The following is a 22441-nucleotide window of genomic DNA, read 5'->3' as shown; positions in this document are numbered from 1 at the left end:
GATAGTTAAATCTGTGGGTGTGTACAGAAATACTTGGATTCTGCATCCTACAGTAAATAAGGTGTTAAGGAAGGAATTTATTGTAGTGAACAGGAGCATCATCAGATGAACCATGTTCTTTGGGTTTGATCCTTGTTTCTTTTTTTCTTGACCGCTGACATTGTGTTTATTGTATGGTTGTATATACCTGGACAGCATAAAGTCTATCAGTTATCAGTTTATATCTTAACTACGAATACAGTTTTAATTTAGCTTATTTTTTACAGGCATGTGGGTGTTAAATGCACTGTGACTGAACTACAACAGTTTGGCACTTAGCACAGATGAGTAAGACTAGGGGCCCTTAATGAGTTTCTTCTTTTAATGCAGGGTTTGATTCCCTTAGCCTTCATTTGTCTTCTGTTTGACTTAAGTCACTTAACCAGACAGTGCTCCTGGGCTGCTCCTCAAAAGGGGCACTTGCATCCAGTGGGTTGTTCCAGAATGCATTACACATTTGTCTTTTGAATTCCTGTCCATTTCACTTAGCATCTAATTAGTGATTTACTATATCTTATTTCACTATGAATTCCATTATGTCTGTTGTAGGTTACTAAGTTGCCACATACATTTTCAATATATGTGAGATTCAAGGGAAGATAAGGTTATTAATGCTCATGCTTAGTCATATTTCAATTCTGTTTTGTTTAGCAAATCATTGTCAATATCTTTGCTGCATAAATTTTGAAATAAGCATTTTAAATTAAATCTAAATATTTGTCATCATTGCGAAAGTAAAGAAGGCGATATAATGCACACTGATAGGTTTGAGCAGTGTCTTATGGCAATTGAACAATATTGTATGATAATTAAGAATAGACAGCAAACTAATGAGATGGTGTTAAGGCTTGGAGGGTGGGAAGGCTGGCTGGCCCATTACCCTGTCTATGGTCCTATGTGACTAGGATCCAACTCTGTCTAGATCTACCACAGTGATGACACAAAAGCCTAAACACTACTGCTCATATAGTTCAACACTGTCTCTATTTTTCTTGGCATACTGAATGCAGTGACTGAGAGGGCTACAACACGTTTATTGTACTTGCTGCATTGCACTACACCATATGTCACTCAGAAAGAATCTCTATTCATTACAGCAGGGACACACTGTACACCTGCCCAGCATTCACAACATGGAAGCTCCATCTATTTCTTGATTCTGATTAACTTGTTACTCACCTGCACAGCAACCGCATTTACCTCCTGAATCCTTTACCGCTATGCAACATTGCTGTTTCCACTCACTGGGATAGTCAACTGAGTATAATAGCTTATCTTGAATTCTCACTATACTATAAAGCTCTGGTGCTGCTGCATTACTGAATGGTGCTATCCTTACTGACACTTTTACATACCAGTGAGACTTCATAAACTGTTTCATTTTAAACAATGCTGGTACTGCAATACTGGTGATAGGGTGATATTCTGAGCATGTAGGGGATTAAATATGTTAAAAAAGGTGTTTCCAGATATTGTGTGTGTGTGTGTGTGTGTGTGTGTGTGTGTGTGTGTGTGTGTGTGTGTGTGTGTGTGTGTGTGTGTGTGTGCGTGTGTGTGCGAGCATACAATTGCTAGAGACAGCTCACTTTTTTGGTTAGGCATATTCAGTATGATATTGCCTAGAAAAAAGTTTCACCAATGTACCTCAAATAGAACAGATTCTGTAATAAGGCAAGACAAATACAAAAAAGGCAAATATTTCTGAGCCAATGGCATCAATGGATTCATTATTTAGAAAGCAAATAGTGAAAATTTCCTATATGACTCAGTTAATGTATTTTCCTAACTGTCTGATGTGAAGTAAAGCATGATGCCATTGCTATTATGTGAGGACAGAATTGCGTTTTCAATAAAAAACAATTGTTTGGTGCTGAGCTGTGGGAAATTTCTGTTTTCTTTGGAAGAATTTAGTTTTTGTCATGTATTTACCAAATTTAAAAAGTTGAGGAAATAAAATTGTTTTATTTATTAAAGAGCACAATGATTGCTTTGTTTATTGACTAGACCGATATATGTACATAAATATTTGCAACTGTGCGGATTGCTTTTATGCATGTTTCAATAAAGATCACATTCATAATTAATGAATTAGTCAATTACAAGAGTCATAAATAAATAGATAAATAAATGGAGAGATAGATAGATACACATAGATAACTTTTAACTTCAGATTTCCAAATGCTTTCTGTGCAGGGACAACGTGAAGATCCATGCTGCTGTCATTGTGCATTTCTGTATTCATGTATAATTTGGTAAATGGAATGTGAAATCACAGTATGTAGCTGTGCAGGCAGAATAATATACTTGAGTAAAGTAGTGTGTTGAAAAAGGAGTCTAAAAATGTGTCTCTAAAATGTAATTTCTCAAAGTGATAGATCTGTAGTCAGCTTCATGAATAACTCCTAATAACTTAAGCAAACTTTTATATAAATTTGTTACATTTTAAGCATGAAATCTTTTGAGACTTGATAAGCCATGCCAATGTCATTTGCAATTCTGTGTAGATAAATCAGTTGTACACTGACACCACCTTAGTGGAAAATAAAAGTCATAAAACTGTCATAGTTCTTGCATATTAATGTTTTGGCATTTGGGCTCTGAACTTTATGACTGTGCTATTTGTTCTCATTAGCTCCTTACAACACTGTGAACAACCTTGATAAATACACTATGATTTGTTATTCAATGTGTTGCATGTTCTTCATCCATATAGTCATTCAAATTATTACACAGCCACAATTCATATATTTAAAGCTGCAAACACATTTTGCACGTTTTCATAATGTGCATTATTTTTTTCTGCAATCATCTTTCATTAACTCAAATATAAACTGAATTGTACATACAAGGAAAAAGACTTCAAAGGTGTACAAAAATAATTTTGATCCTTGCTTGTTAGTGAGCTATGAGAATTCAGCTTACTAGGACTTCTGATCTTATTAAACAGAATATCAGGACAGTTCTCACTTATGCTAAGCTTGTGCATTAGTTAAAATGTTCAAGAGTGAGCTTTTCAGAAAAAAGGCAGATTGAACTGTACACACATCTGTATAGTTCTGATGATAAAACAAGCATACAATCATCTGCAAGGCATAGGCTTTCATTTTAGTTCCTCTGCATGTTCAATGAAATGCAGTTAAATCTTTTCTTTAAAAAAATCACTATCAATATGTGTCCTTTGTTGAACAAAAAAAAACAAAATATTTTAATCTTTGAGTTAAGAAAACACAAGTTACTGAAAATTATTGGATGTACTTAAAACTATGGAAACAGAAAGAAATAATCACTGATATTTCTTGCTCATTTTACAGTCTTTTTCTTTGATAAAATGTATGATCCCAAGCAAATCCTTTATTAGCAGCTCATTTAATGACTTGTACATGATGCAGTTTTCTGGAAAATTATCCTTATTACATTGTTTCTACTCAGGAGCACATGCTTTTGATCTGCAAATTTGTTCATAAAGAATGTAAGTTCATGCTGTTTTAGTTAAGGAAATCACAGCTAGCCAATAATTGAATCCAGATGGATCCCAGGGCACAAAACATTTGAAAAAGAATGCCTTTAAAGATAAGGCCACAAGAGGAGCATGTGTGAGTGGGGGCAGTCATGTGAAATTTGATTTACTGAATTATAATATTTTAGAGTTTGGGCTGTAAAAGGTAGATTTTCATTCAGTAAAGCTCTTTAGATATTTTATCATGACATATTTTTTGCTAAAGTTCCTTTTAAAGATATTTTATTCTTTTATGGTCAAATTTATTATATTCTATATAACTTGCACACAAATGTATACAATATATTTCAGACACACAATAACGTATACTTATTTTGCTCTATCTTTAAACCTGTATATTAATTTTCCATCATATTGGATGTTTTTTTAAAGGTTACTTAAAGTAAAATAATTTTATATAATTTATTTTTTCTTTACTTTCTAGATCAAAACACGCTTACAATTTTCAGTATTAAAAGAAACACCTAAAATTTCACAATCTCTCTCTTTCTATTTATCCCTTTACTATGGTTCTTTCCTTCCACGGACATATTAGAAGGTGTCCTTATTTCTTTAATTTGTTTTTCTTTTGGGGGGAGGGGCTGGGGTTTTTTGGCTCCCTAGAACTAACCATCAGCTGCCACCAGCTCTTCTCCTCATTCAGTAGGTCTACCTGATCTGCCTTAGTCATCATCATCAACCCCTTTTTTCTCATATTTACATGGAGGTTAGGATGTCTCACTGACATTAGTCAATGTGGCAAAATCACATAGAGCTAATGTTCATGCCATCTTAATGTCTCTGAGCTATTCCAAACCCATGTCTAGGGATTCTGTCATTTTTAATTTATTCAGGTCTTTTGGGTTTCTAATATCATGACAGGAATGGACCCCATTCCTAAGTCAAAGTACGATTAAAGTTCATGAAATTAGTATTGTTTCAGTCTTTGATGTTAGCCAAAAGTGCTCTTTGCAGCACCCGCAATGTGCCCATTAATGACTGCTTCTGCAATTCATATGGTGTTACATGGATTGGTAACATATCTAAATACAATTGTAAATTCTTTTTTATAAGGCCAGTTGCTCCTACTACTGTTGGAACTGTCTGGGTATCTTAATTCCATATGGCTCTCATTTCTGCCTGCAGATCGAGGTATTTTATAACTTTGTGTCTCTCTGTATGCAAGACACTGTAGTCACTAGGTGTGGTGATTTCAATGATTAATGCTACTTTTGTCTTCTTTTCTTGGACCTCTGTATCCAGTTTTCTGGCATCTATCTTTTGGACTGCTGGTATTGGGTGATCGCATGTGATGTAAACTTCATCATTTTCTATGATTCTCTGTGGCTCATGTTTCCAGTGTTTTTCAGCCACTTTGATATTATAATGTTTGCACAATCTCCAGTGTAACAATCTCACCACATTATTATGCAGTTCAGTATACAGTTCCTCTGCCATTAGAGAGTCGCAACCAGCAATAAGGTGTGTGACTGTTTCCAATTTGGTTCCACAAAACCTACATATGTTTGTTTCTCCCACATGTTCAATGGACTTAGTAAACCAGCGTGTATGTAGCCCACTACCTTGGGATGCCAATATTAACCTTTTATTTCTTGATGTAAATTCACCTCTCCTTAACCATTCCCGCGTTTGTTCTTGATCAACATGATGCTCTTCCAGAAGTTTTTTATACTTGCAACTATATTTATGTTTTTTCAACATTTCTTGCCTTCTCACCTGGTCCTTCACCTTATATTCTTTCTTTTGTTTTTTTAGCACATTCAGTTGCTGCCTGTTTTTTATCCACTTCTGGCCTGATTTCCATTCCTGCTTGATGTCGATATGCTTCTGCTAAATTAAGCAGAAATGTCATCTTAGATTTATTCTTCTCATGTTTTAAAACTTTCACCACATTTGGATCTTGTGAGGTCAGTAGATATGTGTGGAGTCCCACGATTACAGATCTATACATGTAATCAATTTCAAGGAGGCCCATCCCTCCTTTAGAATGGGGAATATATAATCTTGGTATAAACTGATTTTTATAAATCATTTGGTGAGCATGAAGCATCCTTCTTGTTTTAATATCCAATCTATACAACACTTTTTGGGGCCAGGCAATCACGCCAAAACTATAAGTTAGACAGGAAGAGCAAATTGATTTATAGCTTGGATCTTGTTCCTAGGTGTCAATGTTGTTTTCAGGATTAATTTAAGTCTTCTAAAGTACTCCTTACTAAGCTTTATTAGCATTTGTTCATATTTTTATTGCTGATCCTTCATCAATTCCCAAGTACTTATAGACCCCCTCTTGCTCAAGTTCTTTTATATCACATTTTTGTCCCAAACAGATGCTTTCTGGTGCTGCAATTTTCCTTTTTTAAAGGTTGCTTTTGCACATTTATCAAGACCAAATGACATTCCAATATCATCTGAAAATGTTTTGACAACCTGCAGCTGTGCTTTCAGTTCCTCATCTGATGAGTTATACAATTTTAAATCATCGACAAAGAGAAGATCTTAATATCCTTCCCATAGATTTGTGCTACAAATCTCAAGCTGACCGTTACTGTAACAGTAACCCAGTAAACACTATAGCTTAGATCTTTCTTCTATTGCATTCCCCTACTTCTCCCACTGATTGCTTTCCTTGACTACTGCTGCTGATTCCTTCCACCTGAAACTAAAAACCAACCCTTTCTCCTATCAAAAGCAATATAAAATACTAAACAAGTTAACCAAACTATACCATAACCTACTACTAACACTCACTTGTTGCAGTGATATACACCCCAATCCAGGACCTACACCAACTACCACATCTAACCCTAACATAGTAAACGCTTTATATAATCGACCCAACTCATCTCTCCTCTTCCTAAACATAAATATAAGAAGCATACTTAACAAATTTCAGGACCTTCATGTCCTATTAGCCTTATACAAACCAGAGATAGTCAAACTAACTGAAACCTGGCTTAAACCACATCATCAGAACAATGAGATCATAGCACCTGGTTACAATATTATTAGGAAAGATAGATTAGACAAAAAAGGTGGAGGGGTAGCAATATTATTCCAAAACCATCTAACTATAGAGGAGTTTGACTGTGATAACCTGGATGTAAAAGACATAGAAATTATCCTAGCCAAATTTAAACTAAACACCCACAAACAAATTATCATTACAGGAGCCTACCTCCCTCCAGGCAATAACATTAATTCAACAGAAAACTTACTAAACTGTATCTCTAACTCCCTTCCTCAAGGAACCATACTACTAGGAGATTTTAACATAGACTGGCTCACTTTCTTCAACCACAACCTCTCTAACCACATTAACCTCCACGGGTTCACCCAAATAATACATACCCCCACCAGAACTGACAAAACAACCAAACATCAGTCCATCCTAGATCTGTATACTGTCATCCCACCCCACTCTTGTACAACAGTTAGGGACTCTCCCAGACAGTCTAAGTGACCACCAACCAACCTATTTAATTAGGAACAGATCCAACTAACACATCAATCAGCCCAGACTTAGGGTCATACGTAACAAAAGGAACTTCATAGCAGCTGATTTTAACAAATCACTACAGTCTTGCAATTGGACTCCCGTTAAACACCTACCACTAGATGAAGCTGTACAATATTTTAATTCCACTTTCCTAGATATCTTGAAATTCCATGCACCCTCCAAAACCATCAGGATAAAAAACAACTATGCCCCATGGCTCACAAAGGATTCTAAAACTACCATGAAAGATAGGAATAAAAGCTGGACACTATATCAAAAAAACAAAACCCCTACCCTAAGACAAAATTATTTGGAACTTAGAAACAAAGTCAAAAGACAAATTAAAGCAGACAAGACCAGCTACTATAGAAATCTTTAAGTAAACTTTAAGTAAAATTTGCCCACAACCCCCAAAAATTCTGGACTACCATAGCAGGAATATTCTACCCAGGAAAAGCCTCCATCCCTACCCCTGTACAACCAAATAATGAAACCAATATCCCCACCCAATTTAACAATTTCTTCACATAAACAGTACTAAAACTCTCCAATGCCCAAATAAACACAAACACACCAACACAACTAACCACTCCAACACAGCAGAATAACCAAATCACCCCTACCACCTTCTCTCTGCAGCCAGTCCCTACCAAGACAATATCAAAATTACTTAAGAAACTAAAACCAACCACCCTAGCTGCAGACAAGCTGCCTGCTGATTTTCTCCAGATAGCAGCAGAAGCTATATCCTATCCTATCTCTATCCTCATCAATAGATCGTTATCTGAACACAAAGTACCCACCTTGTGGAAAATCACACACATCATTCCACTTCACAAAGGAGGGACCTCTCTAGAACTGACCAACTACCGCCCAATTGCAAACATATCCCCTTTATCCAAAATACTGGAAAGGGTTGTTCACACTCAGCTAATACAGTTCCTTCTACAATATAATCTCCTCCCCAATACACAACATGGATTTAGACCATCACACAGCACTACCACTGCACTTCTCTCTTACACCAACATAATCAACCAATACATGAACAAAGGACTATTTGTATCCTCCATTTTCTTAGACTTATCTAAGACTTAGACTTATCTTCAAACCATGTCAAAACTAAACATATGCCCATCTACTATACAATGGTTCACCAACTACTTATCAGGTAGGCAACAAGCAGTTCTATTGCAAGATAAACTATCTTTCTTACTGCCAGTCTCTATAGGAGTTCCCCAGGGATCCATCTGAGGTCCACTATTGTTCTCCATCTTCACCAACGACATCTCCTCAACCCTACCCAAAGCCTCAGTAGTGCAGTATGCTGACAATACCACAATTATATGTGCCGCCCCCCACGATAAACAAACTACACTCCCTTACCCAAACTAACTTCTCCCAAGCTGAAACCTGGTTTGCCAACATCAAACTTATACTCAATCCAAACAAAACAAAACTGATCCTCTTTACACCTGGCAGACCCCATCCTTTAAATGAGAACTTTAACTTAATAGCCAAAGGTGATATCCAAATAAAACCTACATCACACATAAAACTACTAGATGTTGAAATTGACAACCACCTAAAATTTGACATCCATATAGCCCAGACTATCAAGAAAGTCAACAAAAAACTAGGACTTCTCTATAGAAACAAACAATTCATGACTAAACAAACCAAAGCTACTATCACTAGAACTCACCTCCTGTCTATACTGCACTATGCCTCCCCCATACTAACCAACCTGAACAAAAAAGAACTAAATACAATGGAATCATGTTATAACAAGATTGCCAAGTTTGCCACAGAATCCACACATAGGTCCCATCACTGTTTATCCCTAAAGCAACTCAAATGGCTTGAACTGCCACATGCACTACTATTCAGTCAAATCTCAACAGCACAGAAACTCTTTTACCAACCAGATTTAACCCCAGCACTCCAACATCTAATTCAGCCATATACCAGCTCCAGAGAGCTAAGATCCAGTAACCAGAACCTAATAAAGGTTATTAGATACAGAAATGAAGCAGGTAAATCTCTGTTTGCCTGTACAATTGCCCAAACTTGGAATGCTCTATCAGGCCACATAACTTCTGCTACCTCGACTAAAATATTCAAACACAACCTTAAAAACCACTATACTAACAATTGGCTCTGCTCATGCTACTCCCCTGGGTAAGCCACACTAATAATCTGCTAACTTCTCTGTCAAAACTAACAACTATCATCCTCTAAAGGAATAAACCTTCAAATCTCTATAAACTTCACTGTATTAGTTAACATTCTCAACCTTTTTAAAGCGACAACAATCCCTATGCTAGCTGTATCTTACTTACATGGACAACTGTAATTACTGTCTGAACAAAAAATATTGCCTTTACCTATTCCTTTGTGTCATGACTTTATACTTACTTGATATTTTCATAAGATTGTTGCATAAATGATACTGTTATGTGTAACATAGACCCTGCATTGTACTTCTTCCTTGAACTATTTTCAAAATTATACTTGGAGCTTTTTTGCTTTACCTGTTTTGTAAATGATACTTGGAGCTTTTCTCCCCGGGCCTCAGCTGAAAATGGACCTGTGTCCAGTCGGACTATCCTGGTAAACAAATGTAAAATAAATAAAAAAATTTAAAAAAAGATGAGAAGTCATTAGACTCTGTTGTTTTCTAGAAGCCAAATTATTGCCATGGGCTAAGCTGTTAAGTAAACAGCTTAATGGTTTAATGGCAGGGCAGAATAGCAAGGGTGACAGAGAGTCACCCTGTAATATCCCCCTTTGAATTTTTATCCCTGTGATAATAATCTTTCCTTTATCATGGCTTAACTGCAAAGTGGTCTGCCACTGTTTCATGGTCACTGTAATGTAGTCAATCAGTGTAGGGTGTATCTTATACATTTTTAAGCACTCTTTTATCCATGAATGTGGAATACTATCAAGTTATTTTTTGTAGTCAATCCATGCCATACTTAGGTTCTTCCCCTTCTTACAATTCTCCACTATAACTTTGTTTAACAGCAAATGGTCATGTGTTCCATATGACTTTCTTTTATTGCCCTTTTCCTCTACTGCCATAATAGAGTTTTCTTCTAAATGACTATAAACTCTGTCAGCATTAATTCCCATGTATATTTTGCACGTTATTGGAAGATAACATATTGGTCTATAATTTTTAGGGTAGCTTGCAGGTTCACTCTTAAGTAAGAGCATTGTTTTTCCTGTTGTTAACCAGTGCTGTGTATGTCCGGGGTGCACATATAAATAGTTCTTACTCATGGCTAAATCCTCATGCAAAGAAGTTAATGCTTTAAGCCAAAAGTTAAGCATTGCATCTGGGCCTGGGGTTTTCCAGCTAGAAGCTTTTCTTAACTTTATTTCAATCTCTCTGGCTATTATTTCATCCCATTTCATATCCTGTACCTTTAAACTTCTTATTCTTTCTTTCACTTCTTCTATCCATTTAGCATCTTTGTTATGTCCACAGAATCTTCATAGGTACTTCTCCAAAATGTATCTACTGCCTCTTTTTTTGGCGGTCTACCAATTCTTTTTACCTTATTTCCCAATTCTCTATAAAACGTTTTTGGGTCATCTGTAAATTGTTTATTTTGTTCTTTTCCCTTATATTTATCTTTGTATCTTCTAAGTCTTTCTGCCTGGGTTGAAATTTTTAGTTTGTTATCTCCAATAGTGTATAATAGATCCTGGTCTGTTCTAATACTGTGCATTGCTTTTATCACATCTATCTTTCTTAATATTTTTGTTTATCTGTTCCCTTTTCTATAATCTTGTGTAAGAAACTTCTCTGTGTGGAAGATTTTCAGTCCATATATTTCTAGTTAATCACTGTATATTAATCAGATCAGAAAATAGTAGCAGAAGTAGCGAACGTAAACTCGTCAAGTCAAAAAGTAATAATAGAAAATATATAATTCTACAGCATTGCTAAGTATTCCAAAGTAATCCAACCAAGGCAGGCAGTCCGTTTCCAGTCGAAAATCCTTTATTAAGTACACAGACAAGCGATCCAAGTAAAACAAAAATAGAGTAATAATTTCCTCACAAGCTTTCTAAATATATTTATAAAATATATAAAATATATAAAAAATATATTTTATTTTTTTCTACAAATTGGTTTTAAATACCATTTTAAATCATTTGAAATTTAAGTGTATATTTTGTTTCCATCATCATACATATATATTTTTTTATTTTTATTTTTTTCTGGTTCTCTTTTTTCCACTTTATTCAAAATGATGGTAATAACAATACTAACTAATTATACAATTATATAGGTTTTAGGGGTCTTGTACACAGACCTGAAGAGGTCTAGAAAGATGAAAGTGATCTTTGTTAACAATATGTTATGAAAATAGAAACTGATGTTTACATGCAAAATGTATATGTATATATTTATATATAATTTTTGATAGCAAAATGAACTAAGGTTGATATATTTCCAGCCATGTAGTATATTGTCTTGTATAAAATCACAGACTTAATAATCTACTTAATAATTTGGTTAAATAAGATGTACCATTAAAGTACATTAGGGCTATATATTCTTATGACAGCTACTAGGTAGGGCAGGACCAGCTCAAATGTCACACTGATGGGGAAAGGGATGTGAATTTAACATGTGTACCAATAACACTTTGTCTTACAGCACAATAAACCACTCCCATGCCTGATAAAAAGTATATCTATATTTAGAAAGCTTGTGAGGAAATTATTACTCTATTTTTGTTTTACTTGGATCGCTTGTCTGTGTACTTAATAAAGGATTTTCAACTGGAAACAGACTGCCTGCCTTGCTTGGATTACTTTGGAATACTTAGTAATGCTGTAGAATTATATATTTTCTATTATTACTTTTTGACTTGACAAGTTTACGTTCGCTACTTCTACTACTATTGTCTGATCTGATTAATATACAGTGATTAACAAGAAATATATGGACTGAAAATCTTCCACACGGAGAAGTTTCTTACACTGTTTTGTTTTTAGACTCACTACACTTTAGTGGGTTGTTTTGAGACTTCGGGGATACCACGGAGATTACTTGCTTTTCTATAATCTTCTAACAATGATACTTTTTGTCTTAACTGCTTTATAGTTTTCTCTATTCGATATTTCCATGATGGTATTCACTTTCTCCCCCTCTTTTCCCTCACTACCCTATGTTCCTGTGGTAGAACTTTATCAGTTATTAATTTTAGCAGCACAGTAATATATTCTGTTTACTTCTATTATATTGCATGGGTCTCTATGGACAGTCCTGATTACTGTGTTCATTTGTTTTATCAAGCTTCTGACTTTTGGGGTTTTATTAACCTTCTGCAGTCTATTTCTCTCATTGATCTTGATATCTCTCGCTTTGTCTATTAAATCAAGCAACTCTTCTCTTAACTCCTTTTCTTCCATACTGAAGGTGCATCCCTTGTTTTCCATTTCCTGTTGGCATTCAATAGAAAGTTCTATAGCATTTTCCTGTGACACATTCTCTTCAATTTCATCCTGTGTCATCTGTTGTTCTGTCATATGGGAACTCACTGGCCTATCACTCCTCAACATTGACTGCATCAGAGTTTCCACAGTTTCCTGTTCCTTTCCTTGCTGTCTAGCTTCAAATGAATATTTATACTGGTTTCCTGTGGAAGGCTCCAAAATATCTTGATATTGCACCTGACCAGTTACTTCCTATTCCACTGGTTTCCCCGTGATTTGGATATCCATTGCTCTATCCTGTTGTGGTGCTTTCTGCATTTGATTTTCTACACTGAATCCTTCTATTTGCAGTTGTTCTATTACCTCAATTTCTATTTCTTTGACTTCTCCATTAGTCATCTCTTTTTCTACTTTTCCTCTTAGTCTTCTTATTTTTTGCATTGTAAAGTTTTCCATATCTGGATTCCTTTGCCTATATTTTTCTTCAAATAACTCTGGTGCTGTTCTTTTTGTATTAGTTTTGCTTTCTCCTTTGCTTAAATATTACACCATATTAAATCTCTTTTCCTTTCCTCTGTCCATATTTCTTCTTCACATGTCTCCTGATCTTGTTTTTCCTTATTTTGAGGATTCATTCTGAGGACTCACTCCATCCTCCTGTAATGTAATATGTTTTAGACCTTCTACATTAAATCCTTCACTTCGCAGGCACTCCATAATTTGAACTTTTATTTAATTAACTTCTGCTTTACTAATCATCTTTTCTACATTGAATCTTTGTGCTTTTAGTCTTTTTGTTGTGAAATGTTCCATATCCGAATGCCTTTGCCTGTATTTTTCTTCAAATATCTTTGAGACTGCCTTCTCCATATTAGTTAACCTGACTTTCTCCTTTGCATAAATATTGCACCATATCAAATCTCTCTTTCTTTCCCATGTCCATATTTCTTTTTTACATTTTTCAAATAGGGACAGTAAGAAAAGCCTACTGAAGGTTCATACTGCTGCTGAAGAGAATTTTTACAATTTTTTCCACCCTTTGTGCATTCCCAGTAATATATTTGTGGGCAGGATAAGTAATGGCATTAGTAGTGAACAGTGCCTCACTTTCACAAAAGAGACAGAAGTCAGTAGGATGCTGCAGCCACCATCTGTAGGACATTCACTACTGTTTCTCAGTTTGTCCACCAGGAAAATCAGCTGTAATAGTGTGGCCCACGGATGTGCTTCTCCCTCAGAATGGGCAAACTATTCCACTCTAGCCACCTCAGACACATGATATATTAATTGAACCTATGTTTCCTGGGCTGCAGTCACACTTTCCTTTTTATCTCTTTAATTTAAATAATTCCATTTGCAAATTAACTCCAGATAAGACAGTTTCACCTCAACGTTTTTTGCATGTATTGCTTATGACTTAAATGCATAGTTTTTAACATTTCATGTCACTCTTTTGATGTTGATGTACTGTTGTGACTGATCTCTTCTCCCTTTTATGACCTCTGTGATTCTTTTGTTACCAATTTTCATTTTTAAGGCTTTTAATTTGTAATCATTCAGTTGTCATTTCTGTATCATTGATTGTTTTATATGACAAGCAGGATGTGCACACCAGTCACACCTAATGATATATTTTTGAATAATAAGATATGAGTTTCGAGTGGCCTTTGGTAGTATAGACTCTGTTTATGTCTTTGAACTTTCCCACAGACCTCTCCAAGAATAAGCCTATGGTTCACACAGCAACTGCAGCAATGATGCCATTCCAGTTTTAGAAGACTAGGGATGCGCAACAGTACTCATAGTTTTACAAAGATGGGGATTTTTATTTTGACATTTTAATGATATCAGCCCTGCGGAGCTATTTGCAAATTTAACTGAACTATTCATTGTTGACCTTTCCCAACTTCACACTATTAATTTGATGATTATGAAATTCCTGAAAAATGACAGGCATCCTTCTAATTAATGCACTCATAGCAACAATCCCATAGCCCACTACCACGTGATAGCATGCATTTTCTGTGCTGCTGTTTTACTCTGTTGTTAATATTTGAAACATTATGGTAACTTATTTACATTTTTTGTAATTATACGCTATTATTTCAGTCAGCAATTGTTGATTCAAGCTAATTCTTAATCTTTATTTTTTTACCCTTCTCAACCCTGTGGAATTGTATAGCTTGCCATTGCTGTTCAAAACTGACAATTACTTTTTTTATTTTTAAAGATTTATTTCACATCATATAATGATTCATAAGAAGATTTAGAAAACAGAAACTTTTCCATTTTACATGTCTGAAAGAAATATCTAAGACCTCTTTCTAACCATCATTCTGCTTTCCTAGTAGCAGACATTAGTGCCTTCTTCATATGACATTTTTATTTAGAAAAAAATATAACCACTTTGTTATAACATACCATTGGCTATTTTATCCATGTGCTCCATGCTTAGTGAGAAAATGTATTTTTCTTGGCAACATTTGAAACACTCGCTGTTATCTTACTATCATTACCAGAAACCCCATTTTTTCATTTTTCATTACAAAACTGGAACAGTCTTTGAATCAAACCACATGAGTAGACATTAATCTCCTTTTTTAAGTTAACACAGTCACATTTTTGTAATGTACCTCCAAATTTAGCATAATAAATGAGTGTTGCTGTCAGAAACATTGTTCTACTTTGATGCTTGTAAAATTCTATTAGAAATCATTCATATTAGTCTATTCCATATTCTATCAAGCAATTCTATCTGCTGACAGTATCCCTGTGTCTTGAAAGAGTATAGTTTTCACTTACCATACCACATAGTGAGTTGTCACTTCAGAAATAACTACCTCTGTCATCAAGAATGTATACTCAAAATATATCACTCAAACATGCCTCATAATAATATTTTAAAATAATGTTTTTATTCCACTACCTTTTTGAAGGAAATGCAGTAACAGCAATGATTTCATGACACTACATCAAGAATGAAAGAACTGCCACCAAAGAAATCAAAAGAAAAACAAACAAAATGGCAAATTGAGTGAATGAACAATGCTATGAAAGTGGCATTCTCAAATGCTTGCACCAGTTTAACTCACTAACACCTCTGAACCATGATCTGTCATTTTTCCGCCAACCTATATGCATCCTTCCAAGCCAGAGCATTTTCTAAAAGTTACTTTAAAAAGCATACACCAAAGAAATTGAAATATCTTGTGAATAACAAAAGACATTAAAAAGATGCAAACAAAAATGTTATCAGTGAAACCCCTTCTTTACAGTGCTAATAGATGGTGATCAATGCAATAATATATTATAAAGCACACAAAACAAGATAGATTGAAGAAGAAAATGATTGTTTTAAATGCATGTTTACAAACAAAACACTTGCAAAATACAGAACCGCTTTCAAGTATAATGTAATGTTCACCAGGTCACCACACTGACAAATAAACCAAAATCAAACAAAATGATGACCAAAAAGGTGAAACAATAAAGCACGGACCGGTGCTGCCACAACAAGCCGAAGTTTAATCCACAAAGCACGAAAGCAATTCACATTAACGTCTCACAATACACAGTACATTTTCGTTTATCCTACTTCATCAGATGTGGGCTGACACAAAAGTAGAACCTTTTATGCTGTATGTTATTATCCTAATTAACCAATCACATTTACTAAGCAATCAACTTGTACTTGCAAAAATACTTTTGTACTTTTAACCAACTGTTAAAAACTTATTTAATATAATTTGACATGTTTTAAAATGAAAATGTGTGGACATGACACTACTTACTCACATAATCCTACCATGAAAGCACTTCTCATTTACAAAATACATCCGATTTTGATAGAATAAAATGAATGAAAGAATAAATAAAATAAAATAGGAAACTTGTCAGGAATACTTGTGATACTATTACAGGATATAAACAGTTCATCTATCACCATCTAGTGGCCAAGAAAGAAATAGCAAGAAATAACTTCTTTCGGCTTAGAGGTTGCCACAGCGGATCACCTGTCCACTCATGATTGGCAGTGGAGTTTTACGGTGTTGAGTTGCCAGCCTGGTGCCCAACCTTCCACAGAAGGCACACACTCACACCTAGGGCCAATTTAGCGTATCCAATCAACCTACAGCATGTCTTTGGGATGTGGGAGGAAACCGGAGCACCCGGAGGAAACCCATGCAACCATAGGGAGGACATGCAGACTCCGCACAGAAGGCACCCCAGATGAGGATCAAACCAGAGAACCTCTTGCTGTGAGGTGGCAACGCTAACCGCTGCATCACCGTGGCCGCCCATATAGCAAGAAATAACAGATAACAAAAATCTCCACTTACCCTAAAACATACCTATCATAAAATGTATTTTTAAAAAATTAATATAGTATGCATATTTTAAAATATTTTGTGTTTAAAATGAATGCTTCACTATGTATAAAATTAAATAATCTACAATGTATGTGCTATTTAAAAAAACACACATTTCCATTTAATTAATACCACATGTTAAAACCATATATTAAGAATAACGTTTGAAAGGACTTTTAATAAAAAGAAGCATGTAGAGAAATATTTTTGAAAAACATTTAGGAGACTATATAAGGGAACATTTAAACAAATTTCTAAAATTACCAAGCCAGACTGCTACATTTTGCTGATCTCATTTTCAAAAGAGGGGCTATGGAAATATTTTCATTAAGACCGGGAACTTTTTTGCCTCCAGGGTTAGTTGCCAATACAACTCTCTATATTCTATTCTTTCCTCCCAAAGCCCACCCCTTGCATCCATGTCCAATCTCTCAATGATGTAAAAAACAAATTGTACTGCCGGACATTCCTTAGTATGTTTATAAAGTGCATTTGTTTCCTTTTTTACCTGTATATCATACATGTGCTCATAAATTCTCCTTTTCAGTTTCCGTTCTATTTTTCCAACATAAAAAGTCTGACATACCTGGCACAATGCCAGATATACAAGGCCCTTGGAGTCACAATTATTGTAATCTCTACCTTCTAACCTTGTGTTTCTACTTTCAATAAAAACGTCCTCTTTATTTATAAAGTAGGTACATTGTTAACAATGACCACATTTAAATGTTCCTTTCTTTGTACTCCCATTAAAATATCGAGTATCAAGGTTACTTTCCAATAACTTTTTTAGATTGTTGGAATTTTTATATACTACCTTTAGATTACCTTTCAAAATATTATCTAGGTCAGTAAAGGCAAGAAATCTGTTCTATTCGTTTTCCACCACCTCCCTTACTATCTTTGAACTGGCATTGTACTCAAGTATCAAAGCATTGCGGAAGTTCTTTTCCAACTTTCTTGTATTTACATAATTTTCAGTGACATCCATTCCCAGAATAGGTTTGAATTTACCCTTCCTACCTTCCAGTACCTCAACCTCAGTCTTTTCAATTAACCCTTCAGGATAACGTCTATTTCTAAACATATTCCTGAGAATGTTAATTTCTCTAATAAAATGATCTTCATTTGAAGTCATTCTACATGACCTGATATACTGGCCTTTAACTATATTTTTTTATAATGCATAGGATGAGCACTCTTGTAATGCAAGTGGGAATTCTAATAAGTCTTTTTCCTATAAATCTTTGACTGGAATGTATTGTCTTTTTTATAAATTTCTATATCCAAAAATTGTAAAGTATCCTCACTCAATGTACAAGTAAATTGTAGAAAATCAGTACTTTCATTTATAAAATCAACAAATAAGGGGACCTGTTCCATGGGTGCCAACCAAAGAATACAGATGTCATCCAAAAATCTCTTATAGTGTGTCCAACACCTCCTGTATTCCGATTGTAAAACATATTTCTCTTTCCATTTAGCCAATACCAGATTCGCATACGTAGGGGCACAAGCTGCACCCATTGCTACTCCCTTTATCTGGTGAAAATATTCTCCCTTGAAATAAATAAAATTGTATTTTAAAACCAGATCAATTAACTGCATAATTACCTTACATTCATTATGATTTAAATTATTGTCTTCAAACACTATTTCTGCAGTAATTTTAGTCCTTGTTCATGAGGTATACTTGAGAACAAGTCAACTACATCTATGGTCAGAAATTTGAAATCTTCCATCCATAAATCTTGTTTTAAGCCTCTTAGAAAATCCCGTGAGTCTTTTAATATATTACACCTTTTCACCCACATTGCCTTCAACTTTCCATCTATAAACTTAGCAAGTGGTAGGGTTTTGGATCCTTCTGCTGAGACTATCGGACGCAAGGGAGGATTAATTTCATCTTTATGTATTTTCGGAATCCCGAACATATTGGGTATTCTAGGCTTCTCAACTTTTAAATACCCATATGTTTTACTGTCTATTAAACCTTCTATTAATAAATCTTCTAAAACCATGTCTATACGTCTATAAACTATATTAATTTTGTTTATAGACACGTTAGAATATTTGTCAGGATCCCTCAAAATTTCATTCATTTTGCTCTCATAACTTATATTATCCATAAAAAACATTCAACCTCCCTTGTCCGGTTTCATAATTCTTAGGTTTTTATCACCCCTGATTTCCTTTAAAGTCCTACTTTCAAGTGGATTTAGATTATTTTTGTATTTAACATTGTTAAAACTTAATATATGGTTTTAACATGTGGTATTAATTAAATGGAAATGTGATTTTTTTAAATAGCACATACATTGTAGATTATTTAATTTTATACATAGTGAAACATTCATTTTAAACACAAAATATTTTAAAATATGCATACTACATTAATTTAAAAAAATATATGTTTTATGATAGGTATGTTTTATGGTAAGTGGAGATTTTTGTTATTTGTTATTTCTTGCTATTTCTTTCTTGGCCACTGGATGATGCTAGATGAACTGTTTATATCCTGTAATAGTATCACAAGTATTCATGACAAGCTTCCTATTTTATTTTATTTTATTTATTCATTCATTCATTTTATACTATCAAAATTGGATGTATTTTGTAAATGAGAACTGCATTCATGGTAGGATTATGTGAGTTAAGTATTGTCATGTCCACACATTTTCATTTTAAAACATGTCAAATTATATTAAATAAGTTTTTAACAGTTGGTTAAAAATACCAAAGTATTTTTGCAAGTACAAGTTGATTGCTTAGTAAATGTGATTGGTTAATTAGGATAATAACATACAGCATAAAAGGTTCGAGTTTTGTGTCAGCTCACATCTGATGAAGTAGGATAAACGAAAACGTACTGTGTATTGTGAGACGTTAATGTGAAATGTTTTCGTGCTTTGTGGATTAAACTTCGGCTTGTTGTGGCAGCACTTGTCCGTGCATTATTGTTTCGCCTTCTTGGTCATCATTTTGTTTTATTTTGCTTTCAAGTATCTCATATAATGCTATTTTGTCACTGGGGCTATCCTCACCCCAACAATAAAACAATTTGATAACTCTCATGACTTTGTGGCCAGCTTTAGTAACAATATGGAAACATTGTAAACATTACCATACCATAAAACAACTGGGAAGTGTGATAGAACACTCACCTTTTCTTAAACAATGTAATAACTTCAACAACACATATTTACACAAACTAGGCATTATGTTAGGCATCTCAGGACAGATTTATTAGCGGTATCCCACTGCTCATTAATCACAAATTAACCACCAGGTCGAGTCATACCACTCGCATGATCCAATGAGAGTGCCAACTGAAACAGAAAAATGGGGGTGGTCCCTACCTCTTGAACAACTACTAATGCTCTTCTTTCACTAACCAGACTACTCAACAGTCTGTCCCCTAAACATCTAAGAACCATCTCTCAGATAAATCCTGGAAGAATAATTCCTGCTGCCCATTAAACATGTCCTACCAGATATCACTAAGATGTAGATCATCACTATGGATCCAGGCTGGATTCAAATCAACAAAGTCCCAGTGCTCAAGTACAACATATCTTAAAGCACCACTCACCCTAGCCACTCTGTGTTTACAAAACTTCCTGGACACCTCCACTGCCTCAAACTTATCAGCATCCTTCAGAATCAACTTAAGAATTATAACCTACCTAATAAACTTAGCTCCTGAGAACCTTTGAGAGACTACTGACAAATCCCTTAACAAACATGTAAGCACCCTCCCTTTAGATATAAGTCAAATATCATTACATGACAGATCTATAACTAATCCAAATGGGTCACTGAATTGCTGTCTTACCTCTTACAGTGCTGTTAACAACTGACACCACTGCATACATCAATGGCCACACCACTGAACTTGCCACTGCATTGGATCCAGGTCCAAATTCCCACCCCCAGGGCAAAGTTCTACTCTTCTAGCTGACCAGTAAATAAAATAGTGACCCAATACTACTAAAATCACTTATTGCATAAGAAAGCACACACAGTTAATATCAATTCATATGCCTCTTTTTCTTTATATTCTACTAAATGCACCTCAAAAACACCCTAGAATATGACCTCCATGCTTTTTGAATCACCTCCATGGGACTAACTTTCTTTGTCAAATCAGACACCCTTCCTACTCTGAAGGAATGAGTGGCATATTTATCTTATGGCACTACTCCCAAAGCCATCATCACCAGAGACACAAACTTCATAGCATCCTTATATTTCCACTTGTTTCCCCTTCAGATCGCAAATAATTAAACCCTCTGGCTAATTCAACAGGCCTCTTGCAACTCTCAAGCCCAGTTTGCTGGACATAATAAATGCACTTCAGTTCTCAGCAATACCATCTGCTTGCCCTTACATTCTGATTAATTTAGACAAATTATCTCCCCTATTGAAGTAATTTTGAAATGCGCCCACTGCAAATAACCCCAAAAAAATCTAACTCAGAATGTCCAACATACATGAAAACAGCCAGTGTGGCTCATAGCACATAATAAAAATGCAGTCTTCTTAGTCAAAACCTTTAGTTCTTTCAAGTTATTTGAATGAAGTATCACCCTCTTCTTCCAAAAGCACTTCTTCCATACACAAAAAAATGCCTAAATAGGTTTCAATTCCAAGCAAGTTATGAACATTAGATGCTCATCAGTCTCCCAGCTATGCTTCAGCAAACCATTTATGACCAAAGCATGCTCCCATACCTACCCCACCTCCTGCATTCATAAACAGGTCAATGTCCAGTGAAGCAACACACTAGTCTACCAAAAAGGCCCTCTGTTAACATGCTGGAGAAACTCCCACCCAAAGACATGCCTTCCTTGACCTACCTGCCTACACCTATCCAATACTTCACATAAAACAGAGCTCCTCACTGACCCTATTCAAATGCAACCTAGATAATTGGATAGGAGACTGCAAATTCACCCTGGGGTGGCACTCATGTGCCTCATGGACAGGGGTAGCTGGTGTGGATCACAGAACCTCTCTGTTCAAAAATACACAATAAAGAACAAATGAGGATACTTGGGATTAACATGGCTAGGCTTGTAAAGGATCTAGGGCCACATGCTATGACTCAATGAACTTATGAATGCTCTTACCTTGTACCCCACAACAAATTGGCCACAGCTTCATAAAAGTTTAAAAAGGCCTATTGAGCTGCATGTAAAATTAAGGAGCCTTAAAACCTCCATTACTCGTTAATCCTCATCTTTTTCCTTTCCACCACTGACTCCACCTTTCTTCTCACTTTCTACAGTTTGTCATATGATAGCTTGCAACTTTCCAAGTTTGTGTCCAACTCAAAATTGTTAAGATGCAAAATAACTTCCACAAAACACTGTTCAACAGAGAATAATAATCTCTTCTATTGCAAGGAAATCATGCATGTGGAAAATAGGACAATCAAGGTTCTGTCTCGTCGAGCCATAAAAAGCTTGAATCGTTTATACCATTTTTCATCAAATGTAAACTTATTATAACAAATAAAATATAGCTGCTGTCAAATTAAAAATGTATCATAAA

This window comes from Protopterus annectens, chromosome 5.part0 (assembly GCF_019279795.1).
Source record: "Protopterus annectens isolate FY-2018-M chromosome 5.part0, PAN1.0, whole genome shotgun sequence".
Lineage (NCBI taxonomy): Eukaryota > Metazoa > Chordata > Ceratodontiformes > Protopteridae > Protopterus > Protopterus annectens.
Note: the sequence above shows the minus strand (reverse complement) of the source record.